The sequence below is a fragment of the Piliocolobus tephrosceles genome, chromosome 10 (genome assembly GCF_002776525.5).
Source record: "Piliocolobus tephrosceles isolate RC106 chromosome 10, ASM277652v3, whole genome shotgun sequence".
NCBI classification, from domain to species: Eukaryota; Metazoa; Chordata; class Mammalia; order Primates; family Cercopithecidae; genus Piliocolobus; species Piliocolobus tephrosceles.
Window position 1 is genome coordinate 24,826,641 of NC_045443.1, and position 19,269 is coordinate 24,845,909.

The 19,269-nt window shown below is 41.5% G+C and overlaps 1 protein-coding gene across 6 annotated transcripts in view; it reads right to left on the reverse strand.

The window, feature by feature from the left end:
• SOX5 (SRY-box transcription factor 5) overlaps nucleotides 1-10,937 on the reverse strand; it is a 1,029,303-nt gene extending 1,018,366 nt beyond the window's left edge. For 5 of the 6 annotated variants that reach the window (XM_031936283.1, XM_031936282.1, XM_031936281.1 and 2 more), the window contains exon 1: nucleotides 10,632-10,937. The gene's annotated coding sequence lies outside the window, so the exon portion shown is untranslated. The remainder of the gene's footprint in view (nucleotides 1-10,631) is intronic. The other variant, XM_031936285.1, reaches the window with a different exon arrangement.
• Nucleotides 10,938-19,269: the final 8,332 nt, after the last annotated feature.

Here is a 19,269-nt window from a genome sequence, read left to right on the forward strand (position 1 = left end):
GGACTCATGTTTTCATCCCCTACAAACCTTGGCTTAGTGTTTTTCATTGTTTATTTGTTTGTATAAAAAGCACTTTCCTGTAAGGACCATATTAGCCTAATTAAAACCCTGTCCTCATCTTATCTCACCGGGACTCCTTTTCAGCCTACTCTTTCTCGCCTTCTCTAGCCACAGTAATCATAATCAAACTATCCTAGTCTGTTTTCTACATGCTGCTCTCTCCTTCTGTGTGTTTTTATTCATTTATTAAACAAACATCTTTAGGCACCCACTATGTCCCAGACATTGTCTTATTTGGGATACAGGGCTGGATAAATAGATCAACCTCTTGTCTTCCATCTACTTAGTCTCCTTCAGTCTGGCCTGTTAAAAAGTCATTTCCAAGGCTAGAATACATATAACTGGCCCCAGGGCCCCCTTCCCCACTCTCCAATCCCTAGATTCCTTATGTCAGGTCCCCTCACTCTTGACTACACTCAAATAACTAAAGGCTCTTTAAATTTTATTTTAGAACTCCTAAAACCACATTATCAAAAAAAAGTCTTTCTAGCAGTCCAACAATCAGTTGTGCTTTATCTTGGCACTACCACTATTCTGTGAGCCTCTTACTTAAATTCCATATGCCATGTATATATAACTTACTACCAAACTAGATCAATGAAGTTTTTTATCACTGGTTCTCAAACTTTTATGTGCAAAAGAATCACCAGTCATGCTTGTTAAAAACGCAGGGTTACAGGGCTGCACCCACAGAGATTCAGGTTCCATATGTCTGGAATGAGACCCAGAAAGCCCTGTTTTTAACAAATATCCCAAGTGGTTTTCAACTGGCTGACTGGATGATCACCTTTGAGAAACACTGTTCTGTAATTTCCTTTGATGTCAATTTTTATGTATTCAGAATCTCCGCTTAAAGTCATAAAATATTTCCTCTTAAGTAGAAGCAACATGCATCTGTGTGTTCAATGAATATTTTTTGATGAATGTGTGGATTAGTGAATATTTGATAATAAGCAACATTTAGAAATCACTTTATAGGCTGGGTATAGCGGCTCATGCCTGTAATCCCAACACTTTGGGAGGCCCAGGCAGGTAGATCACTCGAGCTCGGGAGTTCAAGACAAGCCTGGGCAACATGATGAAACCCCATCTCTACACATTTAAAACAAACTTCTTCTCTACACAAAATTTAAAGCAAATTAACTGGGCATGCTGGTGCATGCCTGTGGTCCCAGCTACTCAGGAGGCCGAGGTGGGAGGATCACTTGAGCTCGGGCAGTCAAGGCTGCAGTGAGCCATGACTGCACCACTGCACTCCAACCTGGGTGACAGAGTGAGACCTCATCTCAAAAAGAAAAAAGCAAGAAAGAGATCACTTTACAGCACAGACATGGCTTTCAATAACTATTTCTCATCTCTTCCTCCTAACTGTCTCATGTGATAGGCAGGTATTGTTATCTCATGCGATAGGCAGGTATTGTTAGTGCTCCCATTGTACAGAGAGGAATCCCACACCAACACCTTGTGGCAGAATCAAATAGACTGAAATTCAGACAAAGACTGTCCCGCTCACTAGAGCTGAGGAAGATGGGCAAGTCACTTGACCATTGGAGTCTGTTGTTCATCTGTGAAAAGGTGCTAATGTCCATCTGATAGGAGGGCTGGAAGGGTTAAACGAGATTATCCATGTACAGCATCTAGCACACCTCTCGGAATACAGTAAACACTCAAGAGCTGTTCGTTTTCTTACTTCCCCATCGTGCAGGGCTGCCTTGACTCCATATGAAACTCATCTTGCAAACTATGCTCACTCAGCAATCATGTATGCGGTTACTGCTCTGTTTCAGGCATTGTGATTCTGCTAGGACTACAATTCAATGCCCTCAGGGAGCTTACCTTCTAATTGGATATTTTTTATGTCACTCTATGGTTATCCCTTTCAAATCAGGCAGCAGAGTATTTTGAAAACCTTTCATTTCATGCAGTGAGTCCGACACAAGGCAGAGTGGACAGTGGTGCCATGAATAGTGAATCTATGGTAAGAGAAAGGTTAAGAAAAACACAACAAGGAGTGATAGGTAAAAGGAGACAGGAAGAGAAGAGTTTCCGGGTGGCCCCAGGAAGTCTCTGAAAATAAATAGGGGTCCCATGAAATTTCTTTACGTGCTGATAGATCTCTATCTGTTTGTCTCCTGTGCATGAAAATTATCGCTTTATTTCCTGGTTGGATGTGGAAAAGACACTCCTATTTGGTTAACAGAGAAGGTACGTGGAGATGAGGCTGAGAGTGAAGTAAGAAAATTCAAGACAGAATTATAAGAAAGAGTATGCATGTCTTCAAAAGCAGTTCCCAGTGCAAGAGTACACTGATGAGAATGATTCTGCCAGACACATATGAAAGAGTGCCAGTGGTGCAGAGGAATACTAAGCAACACAAGAACTTGCATGCGAGCTGCAGTCTACTCCTGATAGTACACATCAAACAACGTCAGCTCTTAGTGGTCCTGAATTACACCAGTACATCTAGGCAGACATCGGATTTTGCCATAGTTCCTAACCAGAATGGGGATGAGCCGGCAACTACGAAAGGTATAAACCTGCCACAATGGAGGATGAAATCCAAAGTCTAGTGAGAGGTACCATCTAGGAAACACACCGTCAAAAGTATGAACATCTTTTTCTTTTCCTCTCACAAATGTAAGTTTGTCAGCCTTTTTAAGTAGAGACACTGAAGCAACCCATGCTCACTCTTCAGGAAAAAATTATGCCAAAAGCTTCACAGTAAGCAGTCCTTATCCTGGGCACAGATTCCCTAGAGGAGTCCCTCGTCTGAGGAATGTGTCAAAAATTAGCTCTCTTTTCCTGCCTCCCATCCTCCTTGGATTCCGAAGTTGTCCCAGTGCCAGTTTCCCACAGTACAACACACAGAACCACCTAAAAATCTGGGTCAAAATATTAGGGGTCCTAGCAATCCTACTGAAACTCACAGGCTAAAGTGAGTGTCTTCTTGTATCCAAAAAGAATGCTTCCTTGCATACACAAAAGTGTTGCTCTCAATCACAATCCTGATTACCAGTCTAACTGAGTCTAAATGACGTGGTCTTCATCCTCCACCACAACCGCCTCCCCCCGACTCTGGCCCAAAAAAATAGCAACAACTCAATTCTCAGTCCAATAACGTCTTTTCTCAGATGTTGTTCTCCCAGTGGGTAGAAGAATGAACTATTGCAATGCCACCAGCTCCTCTACAGTTTCTTTTAATTTAAAGTTACAACAGGAGGGAAGAAAAGAGACTTTCTATTAAGGGACAACTCCCTGAAGGGGCTCTTAGCTGACAATCGAAGGACTGCTCATGGCAGTGATCAAATCTAAGGCAACAAAGTGCTGGTGGCTCTGTGACTCATCACAGCAGGAGCTCGCGCTGAGGGCCACTTGAGTTCAGTGCTTTGTGGTGCTGCAAGTTGGTTTAGGAACAGTAACACAGGGGAGCAAAGACTTGCAAGGTGTTTGAGGCTCAAGATAAAATGCAGACTTCCAGTGTGTTGCTACTCAACTGAATAGAAAGCCTAGAGAGGTAAGGAAATGAACAGAGTTCTGTCTCACGCTATAGGGCAAATTACCTGAAGATGGTCAAGGTCAGTTGGTATAGCTAGTGTACAGTTTATACTCTGATAAAAAATAAAGATTAATGGAAGATAAATGAACCAAGCTATTTTTAAATGACAAACATTAAAGATGTTTGCTTGCATAAACAATGCCTTCCAATTATATGAAATGTCCATTATTTAAATATATTTACAATCACCTGATAAAATTCATCTATACCTTTCAGATGCATTTTGTGAGTACGCTGAAAAGAGTGCAAAATACACCGGGCATTTCCTCCATGCCACAAACAGCACTATGGACTTAGAGATGATCTCATATAACCTAATTTAATCCCAATTAGTGAGGTGATACCGCCATTACACTCATTTTCCAATTGAGGAAAACAAAGCTCAAAGAAACTCAAAACTCAAAGAGACCTCAAAGCAATTGCCAGGTCTCCTGTGTGTGAGTGTGTGTGTATGTGCGTATGAGAGAGAGACAGAAAGAGAGAGAGAGACAGAGAGAGAGAGAGAGAGAGTGAGTTCACCTGTCTAAAGCAAGTGAAGTACTACTAAACTGGGCTATACTGCCAAACCACAGCTATACTACTCAGATCTCCTGTTTTGAGAGGGTAATTGACTTACTTCCCCAACTGCTTCCCCTATAGCTCTAGCACCACTTAGGCACAGATGCCATGCTTCCTGTAGCTGCTCCCAGCCAATGACTGACAGTGAGGAATGCTGATACAGGCCATTCTTTCAAGATAGATGACTCTTCCAATGGCTGACTCTTATTTGCCTACCCAAACCTTTCATAGACTGCACTATAGTCAAACTTCTTCCTACTCAATCTTCTTTCCTTGCCCCTCTCCTTGCATAAGTGTCAAACTTGTCTCATGGTCAAAAGGCTCTCCTGGCCTTGTCCTGCCCTCTCCCCCTGTCCCCTAAAAAACTACTTACACATCTAATCCCATCTTGGCATCTGCTTCTTAAGGAACTCCAATTAATGCAAAAAAAATACATTTATTTGCTGTTTTAAGAAGCCTTTCCTTTATCTTTGCTCAGTTGTACTTATAGACAAATTCTGTGTCCTTGGGAAGAGAAAATAACTACTAATTTCTCCATGTTTCTTTACATCACCTCTTCAAACCAGGCAATGGTATGTTTATGGTGCCTTTCTCCTTGCACCCAATTTAAATAAACAAACCAACCTACAAGTTTCTCTTTGAGGTACTATTGACTCCAGAGAGGAAAACACTGAAAAATCAGATGGATTTCTTTATCCACATGGACTTTCTCACTTTATCCACGGTCCTATAACTTAATATAATGCAGAGGTGAATGACTATCAAAGGATTAAATATCAATAAATTTTCACCAGTTCATATTTGCTAATAGGAAATCAAAAAGATAGCAAGAGGAGAAATCTACAGAATTAGGTCCTAAAGTTTTTATTTATCCTTACCTATTATGTAGGGTATAAATGTGAATTACTGAAAAAGCACTTAAATGAATAAAAGATAGAATTCACACTTGCACCAAATACAGCATCTTAATACAATCACATTGTCAGAGATCATATACAGACGTTCACTGAATCACTGTTTTAAAGTGTTGATCTCAGCCTCAAGAAAGTGATACATTTTTTTCTTTTGAGACTCAAATAAGTTCAAAGTAAGTACAAAATGAAGCTTCAACCGTTATTAATGATCAGAACCTAGACTTGACTGGGAGAGAGAGCTGAGTGTAGCTAACATTTATTGAGCACATAGTTCATGACAGACACTACGCTAGGCATTTCACACATAGTGTCTAGCATAATCCAAACAATATCCCTATAAGAAAGGGCATCATAATTTGCAATTTAAGAGGTTAAGAAGGCTGGGCGCAGCGGCTCACGCCTCTAATCCCAGCACTTTGGGAGGCCGAGGAGGTGGATCACCAGGTCAGGAGATCAAGACCATCCTGACCAACAGGTGAAATCCCGTCTCTACTAAAAATACAAAACTTAGCTGTGTATGGCGGCACATGCATGCAATCCCAGCTACTCTGAAGGCTGAGGCACAAGAATCCCTTGAATCCAGGAGGCGGAGGTTGCAGTGAGCCAACCTTGTTCCACTGCACTCCAGCCTAGTGACAGAGCAAGACTCTGTCTCAAAAAAAAAAAAAAAAAAAAAAAAAAAAAGAGGTTAAGAAAAGGAGGTAGAACCCTGTAAGTTCAGATCTCTAAATAAAATTTTGGATAAATCACAGACCTACACTGAAAAATTCCAAATGAGATACCTTTCTCCTTTCCTGGTTCCTTCCTGAATTCCCTCACTTCCAACAGTTTAATTGGTGTTGAAGTCAGAAAAAATGCCTTAAGCCACCAGAGAATACAAACTGGATATCAAACGAAAGTCCGCTCATCCCTGTGACTACTGCATTATTTTTACTCTGTGTACACAGGATATCATAAAACCTTAGAGTAGTTGAATGACATGTAGCTGAGCATCAGAGATACAATCAGGTCTTTGTTTTGGGGTGTTTTGTTTTTACTTATAATGAACTTTAAGAAATAGAAAATGAATAGACTTACACTTGTAGAATTCAATGCCACCATCACTAGTACTCCCCAAGATACATTTTTATGGCTCAATTTTTAAGGATGGCTATTTAACGGTTATTTACATGTATTCAAATTTTTCCTAATTTTGTCAATATGCTGCCCCTACTGAATGTCATCCTTAACTGCAAGTGAAATCATTAGCTGCCTATAAGGTATGATTTGAGTAGTATTGAAAAAGTCCTCATGCATATAAATATTTACTCCTGGCAGCTTTCATTGATACCTGCAATTGCCACAAGTTTATCTCTATGGAATTAGATGATCATAATAAACTACAAAAATGATAAGAGTAATATCACCTAGTTTGAGAATTAAACCAGAATGAATGAATAACAACTTTAAAATAGTTAGCTTATGAGCCAGAGATTAAATGGGGCAAATGGGGCAGGAATTCAGAAGGGTCCATCAAGGCAAAATGCACTGTCAAGGGCCCATCCTGAAGGTCAGGACCCTTACTGGGAAAGCATTCAACAAGTCCCATGTAGGCAGCTAAAGGAGCAGGTCTTTGGAGGAAACAAACCGCCAAAATTCCCCTAACTAAAGTTAGCCTACCTTTGACCCTGACTCAATTTTAAAGACAAGGAAATTGAATTTGGTAAAATTTATTAAATAGTCCTACAGAAATGTCCCCATATGGCCCTGCTAAAGCAAACTAAAAGTGCCTGATTGTCTGCCCTTCTACGGAGCCTTAAGCACTCCATTTGTCCCCTCTTAAATATCAAAATTCATTATATTTAAGAAAAAGGTTAAATCTTTGCTTCATATTTTTAAAAACCTCCCTTTACTCTTTTATTAACGTCAACTTTTCATGCAAATGAACTCTTGGTTAATTTAAGATCATGAAATTACTTCTCCACATCGGAAATCCCTCTCATAAATATTAGGTATAAGTGATTATTTATGTTACATCACACACACAAAGTAAACAACAAAAACCCCACTCACATTTGAGAATCATTTACTATTCCAACTCCCCAAGCTCCCCCAAATGGGAAATGGAATAACCAGACTGATCATAATTGGATTAAGAACCATAATTCTTTAATTCATTCATCAAATTGAGGCATTTGGAACAGTTTATTTACAGAGTTGTTTAGACAGTTTTGTGTGGTGTTTTTTAAGATAAACCAAAATGCCTTTCTGAAATAAGTTTCAGATCCCAAATCATTAACATATGAAAACCAAATGTAGACAATTTACAAATGGGTGTTTTAAAACAATGTTTGGAACAAAATTGGACTTTTATTTCATTAACTATCTACAAATCTAAGTTCAGGATATAGTTTATTTGAAACAGCCAACCACTTTCTTCGCCTTTAAAATAAATCTTCATTTCTCAGACTAAAAATTTTTGACCAGTGCATGAGGGAATGCATTTGACTTCAGGCCTAGACAAATAAGTTTCCAGGTTACTCTCAAAACTCTAATTACAGCATTCTCTACCAGTGAAGTTGATTGGATATTGGGTGAATCATCCAGGTTATGCCAATCAATTATATCCAACAATTGTAGCTGCTAGAAATCTAAACAGTGTTCAACATTAGAACTCTCCGTTATTTGAAATCCAGTGTATTTTAGGAGATTAGGAAACATAAATTTTGTCCTGTAAGTTTTACTTTTTTATATAATCTGAACATACCCTCAAATCAATGATTACTTATCACTCAGGAAAAGAACAGAGCTTTTTAAGAAGGCAGTACATCCTGTAATCACTATATCAAATTTTAAACTTGCTGCATTCCTTTAACTGGAAAGGGAAAGTTTAGAAATTTAAATTCTCTTTATCACTCGTAACTCACCCCCACTGAGGACAACCAAAAACATGCCAACATACCTGAGTATAAACTTCACTCTTTTGCTATTTACTATTTATATACTCCACAGATAGCATCTTTCTAAGTGTATATTTTTTCTTTTACCAAACCACGTGTCAGTCTAAACAGGATGTGCACTTACATGTATAGAACTAAGTTAATTTGAATTAGCCATTGGACCTCAAATGCCTAGTTATTTACCAAAGAGGTTTTGGAGTTTTGAATTCTGTATACAACATCCCATTCAACCAGAACTGTTTAAGTTCAACAACAAAACTAATACAAGGTTTCCATATTAAGAATTGAAGTTTTTCCTGTATTAAGAGTTTACACTTGCAAGTCTGTGTCAGATTGGATCAATACTACCCATTCAAAAAGGCTGCAAAATGAATTTTTTAAAAACCACAGCAAACAAAAAACTGTTGATTCTTCAGGAACAAGGTTGTTAGAAGAGAGATCACTGGAAAGAAAGGGGGGAAAAAAAGAAAGAATTTCAAGCAAGTATGCTACTATGTAATTAACACAAACAACTAAATAATTATGCACATCCCTTCCCACCCCCACAATTAAATGTTTTTAAACAACTCATGTGATGAAAGATCTACCTTTTAGGCAAACAAAAGCAATCCCTAGCAGTTTAAGGATTTAAGGCTGTATTGCATCAGTTTTAAGTGATGCTTATGATTTTTATCTTGTATAGTTCTGAGGAATAAACAGTTGATGGCATAATTTGCAGGAGAATCTGCAGAGTGCCTAAAAGAACTTCCACTGTAAGTACTTATGATTTTAAATCATTGTGGCTGAATTTATCTAGGCTTCTGCCTGGGAGCTATATTTAAATCAGGAAGAAGCACCCCTAGAAACTTTGTTCCATGTATCTGCATTTGAAACCAGATTCCTTCCCTATCTGAGCTAACAGCAATTCTCATACAGCTGAATTCCTTTAAAATTAGACAGATCAAAATTTAGCAGTTCTGTAAAGGCTCTAAGAAATCGTCCTCCTTTTAAATGCTATAAAAGTCAAACTTGAAAAACATTTCCGTACACTTTAAAGCCATCTGGCCCTTAACCTAATCACTCTTGGCCATCGAGCCTCACTCCCGTAATCCTGATCAAAAATTCTCCTCTGGTTTTTCTGATGGAAATGTCCTTTGCCTAAAAATCACCCACGTGCCTACTTCATTGGCCTGTTGGTGTGTGTTTGTGTGTGTGTTTTCAGGATACTAGGGGCCATTATTTATGAAAAGCAAGGAAACAAATCACTGTCTGGTCCCTTTGCAGATTCCCACACTCACTGCCCCAAATCCCACTGGGTCCTGCCCTTGGCTAAAGAACTGCTGAGCCAGAAGGCAGTCCCTGGGGACATCTCCTTATGCCTTTCTTGACAAACTCCTTTGGCTATCTGGGTATGTGAGGATCTCAACTGGGTTCCAGCAAATCCCTAAACTTTTGTAAGAAAGTACAGTTGACTGCCACCCAGAGTGCCTGGACTGCCTGGCACCGAGTGTGGGGTTCTGCATATTCACAGGATTTCTCGTCTTGACCTGCTTTAGCTGAGAAGGGAACACATTAAAATGAATTCACATTCATCACATTCTGAATTTAGTCACAGAAACCAACGTCTTCAGATATTCACCAGGGTCAATCTATTTATTAATATAGTCGCTTTGCAAAGTGTAGGGAAAATGACTACTAAAATATGTAAACAGTGCTTCGTGTGCATCCGATCAATACTCAACAAACTGCTGCTCTCCAACGCAAACATTTCCAAATCCAATTTGATTTCAACTCGTATAACCTCTTTTCATTGCTTCTTATTACTGTAGCCCCAAAGTGCAAGCGAGATTTCCCCAACCCGCGCTTAAAGTGACACAACACGTGAGTGGTCTTCACTTTGTACACTGAGTGAGGAGGGGGAAAAAAGTAGCTGCAATTAAAATTAAAGCTTCCGGTCTCTGAAATCCCTAGAATCCTGAAGGATGAGACTTGTTTCCGAAATTCCGGGCGGGAGGGAGGGGGAATGGTAGGGAGAAGGATTGCAGAAAGCGAAACAAAAAGACGAAAGAGTCGGGGGGTGGGGGTGACTAAGGTTAGGGGGTGGGCCAGGGGTCGCTCTGATATCCTAGAGGGGCTAAGGGGCTTTGTCCAACTTTTGGGGTCTGGCCTTGGACGTTCGCCGCGATGCCCAGCACAGCCCAGGGTTCTCCCCGCACTCCTGCCCTCCTCTCGCATCAACCACCTCCACCGCCACCACTTACAAAACAATACCAGCAACAGTACGCAGGCTTCCCAACAAAAATAGAAAGTTATCCAGTCTCCGGGTCGGGGTCCAAGCCCGCGCTCCAGGGTCCCCCGGCCAGCCGCCCCCGGGGATGACAGGGCCACTCCGCGCCTCGGGCCGCCTCCCACCTCTCCGTCACCCCCAGCCCAGTCCCCCTCCCTCTGTACTTGAGGAAACTCCGGCGGCGGCCCCCTCCCTCCTCCGCGGCTCTCCAGCTGGAGCCGGGAACGAGTGCTGAGTGGCGGGCCCGGCGAGCGGCAGAGGGGAGCTCTGCGCCTTGGAGGTCTGCCCACAACAACATCGGGACGAACAACAAAGTTAAAACGCAGCGATTCACGCACCTTACCCGGTCTCGTTAATGCCTCCTCCGGCGTGGGATGCAAAGTGGCACAGAGGCGGGCTGGGGGCCCCCGGGAGGAGACTGGAGATGGGTTTTGGTGGCTCGCCTTTTTCACTCTGTGTGTGTGTGTCTGTGTGTGTGCGTGTGTGCCGGTGTGTGTGTGTGCGCGCGCGTGTCCCTCTCTCTCCCCCCGTCTCTCGCTCGCCCGCTCGCTCGCGCTCCCCGTGTTGCTCTCAAGGACGAGGTGAAATCCCTTTGCTGGTCATGAGGCGGCTTCAGAGACAAACAACACAATGCGAGTGCAAATAACAAAAGGCAAAAAGACAGTAGGAACAATGGGGGAGGCGAGGGCAGCGCACCAGCCGGCGGTCACCGCGGCCCGGCGCCCGCCCCGGGGGGTGCGGCGGGGGCGGGGGCGGGCGCGGGGGCGGCGCCGGGGGCTCCCGCTCCTTCCAGGTCGCCCCCGAGCTCCCGCAAGCCCACCCTGACCTCCTTCCTGCAGCTCGCCGCCCGGCCGCCCTCTCTATCCATCCGAAGGGAAGGAGCCCCAGAGTTTTCTTCCCCGTCTGCTGCAGAGTAACTAGATTGTAAATAACGCGGCGATTACCCACACCGTGCAGGCATTTTTTTTTTTTTAATCTGCCCTCCACTTAAAGGAGCGATAAAAATGAAATGGCAGGAGTGGAAGGAGCCAGGGAGAGCGGGATATCTCTAGATCTCGATGGAGTTCGCATCTATAAATACGCATTCATGTTTAGTCAAGTCCCTTTGTCAACTTCTTCCCGGCGCCTGAGCCTCAGCCGCTGCCCGGCGCCCAGGACCTGGCCCCTCCCGGCCCCCCAGCCCAGTGGTCAAGCGGTCGGGCCGGCAAGGAGGGCGCGCGCAGGGGGCTGCGGGGTCCGTGGAACCTTTCCGGGAGGCGAGCCGCGGGCTGCTGGGCGCGGAGGCTGGAGCCGCGAGAGGTTCGGCTGCTGAAGCGGCCACTGCCTCCCCGAGCCCGGCTCCGCGCCGCGCGTCCCCGCCGCCGCCGGCACGGTGCACCCACCTACTCCTTGGGCATTGAGGTAGGGGAGAAAAGTTTTGAGGCGCTCTCATCTCTGCCTCCGGGGTGGTTGAACTGGTTTGGTTTTGTGTTGAGCGAAGCCAAAAAAAAAGAAGAAAAGAAAAAAAACGACCACACACACAAACACACACACACACACACACACACACACACACACACACACACACCCCAACCCAAGAACCAGGGAATGAAATTTAGTGATATTTAGGGAGAAATAAGGCTGAGCGCTGGGCTCCGACTCTCTGCCGCGACACTTGAGTGGGCGCGTGGACCCTCGGAGTCCCATCCCCATCAGAAGAAACTCCATCGGTGATGCCCTGAGCAGAAGCTGTGGGGCTGATTTAAGTGTGTGCTCTGACAGCTCCCGGGCTGCTCCGGCGCTTATCTCTTCTAATCTTACTTTCATTGACTTAAAACAGCTGCCGGTTTGCCAGGGGAAAAAAATCCTATTAAATCTCAAACCAGGGTGGGGCGGGGGCGGGGGTTCCTGACAGTGATCTTCCCAGAGCTGGTGTCCAGAAAAGAGCAGGGGGAAGGGAGAGCATTCACGCGGGAGGCTGCGGGTTGGGAAGGGGGTGATGGAAAGGGGACTAAGGAAACAATTCGAGCAACACGTTTCTTTTCCTCGCTGTAGCCTTCTCTCCGTTTGCTTTTATGCCAAGGTGCGTGTTCTCTGTCCCCATCTCTGTAATTCTCTGCAGACGCGCAACCATTGACTGCGCCGCGTCCCTGGGCACCCCCAGCATTACCCAGAGTGCAACAACACCATCAGGAGATCAATGACCAGACTCTATTTATTCTTAACGCGCCTAGAAGAGCAGGACACCGGAGGAGCTTGGGAGCGAGGCTCGGGCTTGGCTGTCTCCGGGCGATCTCTGCCAGACTTTTTCCGGCCTGATTTCTAAACGGCAGTTAGTAAGCAAATATAATTTCTCAATGCATGCCACACATACCAATCACAATATATTCACCTAGGAAAGTGAGACATCCTTTCTCCCCCTTCCCACTCTTTGTAGATTTGTTTCTGGAGATGGGTTGCTAATACCTGAGATTTACACTTGTCTAGGGCGGAAACTTTCCCGAGTGTTTGACGATTGATTATGTGGTACCTGTTTTCTAAAAACGGCTAAACACCTTTCCCTGGAAGAAAAGTGAGAAATGTAAATCTTAATAACTCAAGGCAAAAATTTCAAAGTGTAAGCACAGCTATTATCCACTCCCACAAAGAAAAGCTTCCTCTTACACAAATATTTGATAGCATAGAGCCCAGTAATTAAGAGAACAATCAAATAAGCTCAGGGCTTTCGTGGGGACTTCTAAATTATCATCTGCCTAGAATTTATAAGCAGTGTAATCGTTTGCTGCTTGGATATAACTCTGGATATAGTAATCTAAATGTCCATCCTTAACCAATTTTACTATGCTTTCCTAAGTAATGAGAGAGATGGATAATAATAATATTCAAATTGCTGGTTCAATGTGGCTTCATCAACTGTGTGAAAACATTCTGTGTGTGTGCGTGCATGAAACACATTTCCTATATGTTTCCTTTCCTTACATTTTCTCTACCATGCATCGGAGCCACTTGCCTATATGGCGTAAGAATTCGTCAATGATCGTACTCCACATTAAATTTAAGTGTTACTTTTATTCTAAGAGTTCACGGTGTATGATGAATGGTTTCTTCTCTTTTTGTTGTTGTTGTTGTTTGTTGAGGTTTATTCTCATAATACATACGTAGTTGCTTTACAAAGTTAGCTATGTCAGGCCTAGTTCCTTAAACACTGTGCAAGAAGCAAACGGGGCCCAACTACAAAAAAAAGTTCCCCTTGCTACTACTTATGTGAACATACTTAACTTTTGAAAAGGGATTCTCATTTACAGTGAACATCCACTGGGTCGTAATCCCTTTCTCTCAGACAACACCCAGGGAAGAAAAAGTCCTCTGGGCACCTGACCAGTAGGTTACGAACCTACCTGCTTGGCCAAACCCCACCAAGCAGAGCAGTGCCACCTCCGCAGATTTGCAGCCTCTGCTGCTTCATGAGTGTAACAGTTTCTGGGACCACCAGGATTCCGACCGGCCACAGAAGGGAAGCGGGAGGGAGAGAAGGCACAAAGTTCCAAAACTGCTTAGTGAGATACTGGTGAAACTTGAATTACACCAACCCCTTTCCTCCTTTCGTTCCTACGGGGAGCATAACTTCCAACCACGTATAGTTATTGAAACCACATGCCCTTAAGACTAAACCATGATCATTATCCAGCAACAGCATAGCTGATCAAAAACTTCCAGTGGGATGTTTGTTTGTGTTGGGCTTTAAAAAAAATACCCTAATTTGTGTGGGACAGACATATTAAAGATCAACGTTTCCATTTATCAAGCATTTGCTATGTACCAGGATGTTGGCCAAATGCTTTTTTAAAAATGTGTTTTGTCTCTCCTTCTCACCAAAAACTTGCAAGAAATTTTACACCCCTGTTCTTCAGATGAGAAGATTAAAGCTCAGAAAGGTTAAATGACTTGTCCAAGACCATGCAGTTTTTAAGTGGTTGACCCAGGATGCAAATCCAAACTTGTCCAGTGCCACGCTTGAGCTTTTTCACTTCATGTTGATGCCATGTACATGTTATATTAGCGCCAGTTTTCAGTGGCAAGTATTATTTCATTAAATAGGTAGATATAAAATATCAAATGTATACTATGTTCATGACAGTTATCAGCTATGTTGGTATTCACACTCATGTTGGTCATTAGATAACTGAACTTTCAAAGAAAATCAAAATGTGCTATATATGGAGTGCGTGTGTGTATTTATATGGCATTTATATATATATAATGTATATGAAATTGTCTTATTTTGGAGGCAAGGCAATTATGTATTATATATACATATGTATGTATCCAGATGATGTATATAATAATGCATACAATATATTGTTAAGTGGCTACAATTTTTGAATTCCTATCATTTTACAGGCATTGTTCTAGGTGCTTTTTATGTATAAATGTATTTAATCCTCACAGCCACTCCATGAGGTACATAATTTTATTATATCATTTTATAGATAAGGAAACTGAAGAACTGAGAGGTTATGTAACTAACTTGTCCAGGGTTATACAAATAGCAGGTGAAAGAGCCTGGCTTCAAACTCAGGTAATCTGGCTTCCAGACCCATTCCCTAACCACTCCGCTATACTGTCTTTCAATATATGCACCCAGATGTATACACAATATGCATACATAAATTTATGGGCAGATATATACCATATGCAGCTCTCAAAATATGGGGAAAATAAAGGCATATAACTGACCTCTGTATCATTACCATCCTCATATTCTAGTTGCCTCCTAAGGCAACAAGAAATATTATTGCTAGGAGAGGGCTTTACATTGCCCACAGTATTCAAGATTCTCTAATAAGTTTTGAGTCCATCTCAATCCCTCCAACATATTTGGAGATATTGGGGGAGTGCTAGGAGATATTAGGAGTATACAATGTTTGACCTTAGCCTATTTTCACAGGGCTCATTTTGAATTTATTTGGTCATACACATTAAAAATAGCAGAGACAAGTTACTTGGGAATCCTAAAGAAGAAAGAGAGGGATCTTAATAAGTATCCTGTGACAGCTGGGTGTGGTGGCTCATGGCTATAATCCCAGCACTTTGGGAGGCTGAGGCACGCGGATCCCAAGGTTAGGAGTTCAAGACCAGTTTGGCCAACATAGTGAAATCCCATCTCTACTAAAAACACAGAAAATCAGTCGGGTGTGATGGTGTGCGCCTATAATCCCAGCTACTTGGGAGGTTGAGGCAGGAGAATCGCTTGAACCCAGGAGGCGGAGGTTGCAGTGAGCCGAGATCACGCCATTGCACTCCAGCCCTGGTGATAGTGAGAGACTCGGTCAAAAAAAAAAAAAAAAAAAATCCTGTGACTTAGAGGGAAATTTAGGTGATGCAAGAGACCCAATATGTCATCTTAATGGTTATGAATTATCCATTTTTATATTTTTCTAAATTAGGGTAGTTTGTCAACCCTCACTCTGTTAGTAAGAGAGCAATATACAATGTTGATTTTAAGTTTAGCAATTATGGGCCCAAACACTGATACCCTTCAAAGGAAACTTAAAATACTTCATAAGAGTCCCTGATGAGACAGGTTTATTCACCTGTCTCGTCAAACGCAATGTGCATATCAAATTTTGAAGGTGAGCTTCTCTAAACCAACCAGTGTTGAAAAAGTATTTTGAGATTTTCTTCTCTCGCTTCTTCTCTTCTAAAATATATAAGGGATTATCTAAGGAAGGAGAAATAACTGACAATAATCTTCCTCGGGCATTCTTAATCCCGGTAACACCTGAGATACAGACATCGAAACTATTAACTTTCCTGGGTCTACTGTACCTCTTCGGAAAAACTGAAAAAGACACCCTATACCTAACAGATGCCACACATTAAACTCTTACTGAGGAAAAAAAAAAAAAAAAAAACTTTTAAAGCCCTATTACGGATACATATGTTTTCATTTAAAAACTACTATGAAATTGAGTGTTCTTTTATTTAAACATTCCCCTGTGGTTCTATGAATTAAGGATCGGTAGTACTATATTAACAATGGAAAGCCAGACCCAACTGAACTGGTGAAAACAGTTGGTAAAACTGCCAACACTGGTTTTGTTGCCGACGTTGACTGAAATGGGAGGCAGCATATATATTAAAGAATGAATTCTAGTTTTTCAAACTTTCCCATTTTGGTATGCATTTAGAATAAACTTCTCTTTAGCCACAGTTTTGAAAAGTGGAAATAATGTATAAAACCCAGATACTTTGCACAACCAAAACCACGGTCACATTGCTCTTATTATAAGTGAAAAGTGTTTATTATTCTGATTGTTAAACTTTTTCCTTCCTGGGACAAAAACCAGACGGAAAAACAAAATTGATTCTATTCAAGTGAAACAACTCACAGTCGCCACATCTTGTCTCTTAATTTACTGCTTTTCAGTTCTACTTCTCTCCTTTAATTTTAAATAATGAGTATATAATATGGGGGAAGTAGTTTTACACGTATACTGTTTTTTCAATATGTGCATTTGTTTCAGACTTAGCTTACACAATATACTCTGTGTTCTCAGTTGCTATAAAATGTTATAATAAATATATATAGGAGGAGGTTTATATGCAATGAGATACCTTGATTTCATTTATAAAGAAAAGAGTAATGACTCATATGCTTCGCTGCTTCAAAACTGGTAACAGAACTAATTGTCAAGCAAGGAAATAATATTTTAAGCATGGGTCCTGGTAGGGTTTAGGTATTTGGATCTGTGAACACATGATAACTCCCGTTTCTGTTACTTCTTTATAATTTTTGGTACCAAATACAATTTTGGTGGTACCAAATTTTTGCAATTTGGTATCACCAATTGCATTATATAATATGTGAAATATGGTGAACAAATGAAAGTTCAACAAAAGCACATAAAACAAAGAGGGTGTTTAAAAATATCACTTAAACAGATGTCCTTCTTATTCGAATCTCAGAAGACTATTTGAAGAGCAAATAGATTTTTAGTCTCTAAGTATCTGGGACTTCTCATCCCCACTTTCTTATGATGCTGATCAAATTTAGAACTCCATTCATAGGTTGATTTTTTAAAAAAGAATAAGTTAAATGTTTCCATTCAGACTAAACTATTTTGCATGCACAAAATGGCTACTATCCAGGTAGTTTTGCTCCAGGACAGAGTAATCAACTGGATCACTACTCCACTGACCAGATATGGTCATGAACCACTTCTTTTATTTCAGCCATCTCTTTGACCATGCGATCGGTCCAGTAAATTTTCAGCTATATTTTATATTTTTTACCTAAGCAAGTAAATGATCATACTCTTATATAATAAAAAATATTTGAATCCTGCTGACAGCTTCTGAGTGCTGAGTGTTTACCTGGACATAGGGGCTAACAATGCACTTTTCTGCCTTCCTCTGACAGGAACTTGTAATACAGAAAGCCTTGTAAATTCTCCAAAAAAAAAATGAAAGACATAGTGACAAGATTTATCCAAAACAAGATGAGGGGCAAGGGACATAAATGATAGGGACATAGACAATACCACAAATGAGTATGGTATTGTCTGTGGAAATAAAAATTGCTTTAAGTTGGTTACCCAATAATATACCTAGCTGAAAGGTCTAAGAATGTTGAATTGGCTTGAAAGAAAATGAGACGAAATCCTCAAATTAACATCTAATAAAGGCTATTTTTGCAAGGTCTAGGTCTACATGCACAAGACACAAGAGAATCTGGATTACAGAGAAAAACAACAAAACTGACTACACCATTGGAAATAGAACCAACAAGGAAGGAGGAGACAGATGAAGGGTGATTGAATGACTTCTTTGAAAATCGTTTGAGATAAAGGTATTAAACAGCTGTTCTCCAACTTCAAAGAGAATAGAACTAGACATAATGCAGAGCCCTGGAATAGAAGGTAGAAGACCCAGAGATGAATTCCAGCTTAGTAAAAATAAGAGTTATGGATCTTTGTTACAGTTTTAAATTAAAATAACTGTGAAAATGAGGCAAAAAGACAAGACATTAGGGGAATAAAATGGAGCCACAAAAGGTACATCTCACTTTAAAATTCTGTATTCTTATTAACACGATTTATGGAAGACCTACTTGTGCCGGGGACTGTGCGAGATTTGAGCCACACATTTCACTTCAACCTCTTTAGCATCCAAAAGGAAGAAAACGTGTCCATTTCAATATTTACAATTGTCAGGGAGAAGCCCAATTACTCCTGAAACAAAGACCAAACCAGAACATTTTACTGGGGGCCTTCTCAAGGGCACTGAGTAATAGTAACACAAACTTCCTATCAATGAAAACAGTAAAGAGTTTCTGAGGACCATTTCTTAGATTCCTATAGGGAGAGACACTCCTCTATGGGTCTCGCCTGCTGCTGCAGGTCATGCCAGGTAGGCCAAGAAGCAATGACCTGATCACTCTTTACCCAGGCCGTTTCTCAGGGTTATGTTTACAATAATCAAACTTGGAGGGATGAGATAATGTCTCCCTCCAAAACAAAGAGTAGGTGTATTTACTGCTTGCTATAAAAGCATCAGATTCTCCAAGCTTGGCTATTCATCTGCCATGTGATCCCACTATGTGTGCAGCCTATAACGCTTACCATTCCTTAGTATACCACGTTTCTCTTTCCCTGACAGCAACTCTGGGCCATTCTGCTTAGTCCATTCCTTGGGTGCAGCCCAATCAAAAGTGGGCCTAGGGGATTCAAGTTTTAATTCTGCTGGGAATATCTCTTGGGTTTAACAAGGTCATAGATCATAAGAACCATGACCACTTGGTTTAGTACACTGTTCACTGAGCTCCCCTACATGGCCCACATGGGTCAAAATGGGGAGCATAATGGGTCTCTGTAAGTTTTGTGGAAATGCATTGTCTCATGTGTACCTCTTCCTTCTAAACAAAAAAACCTAAGTCTGGATCAGAGGTGATTAGAGAAAAGGAAAGCTCTAACTGGTGGAGTGGACACATCAGTT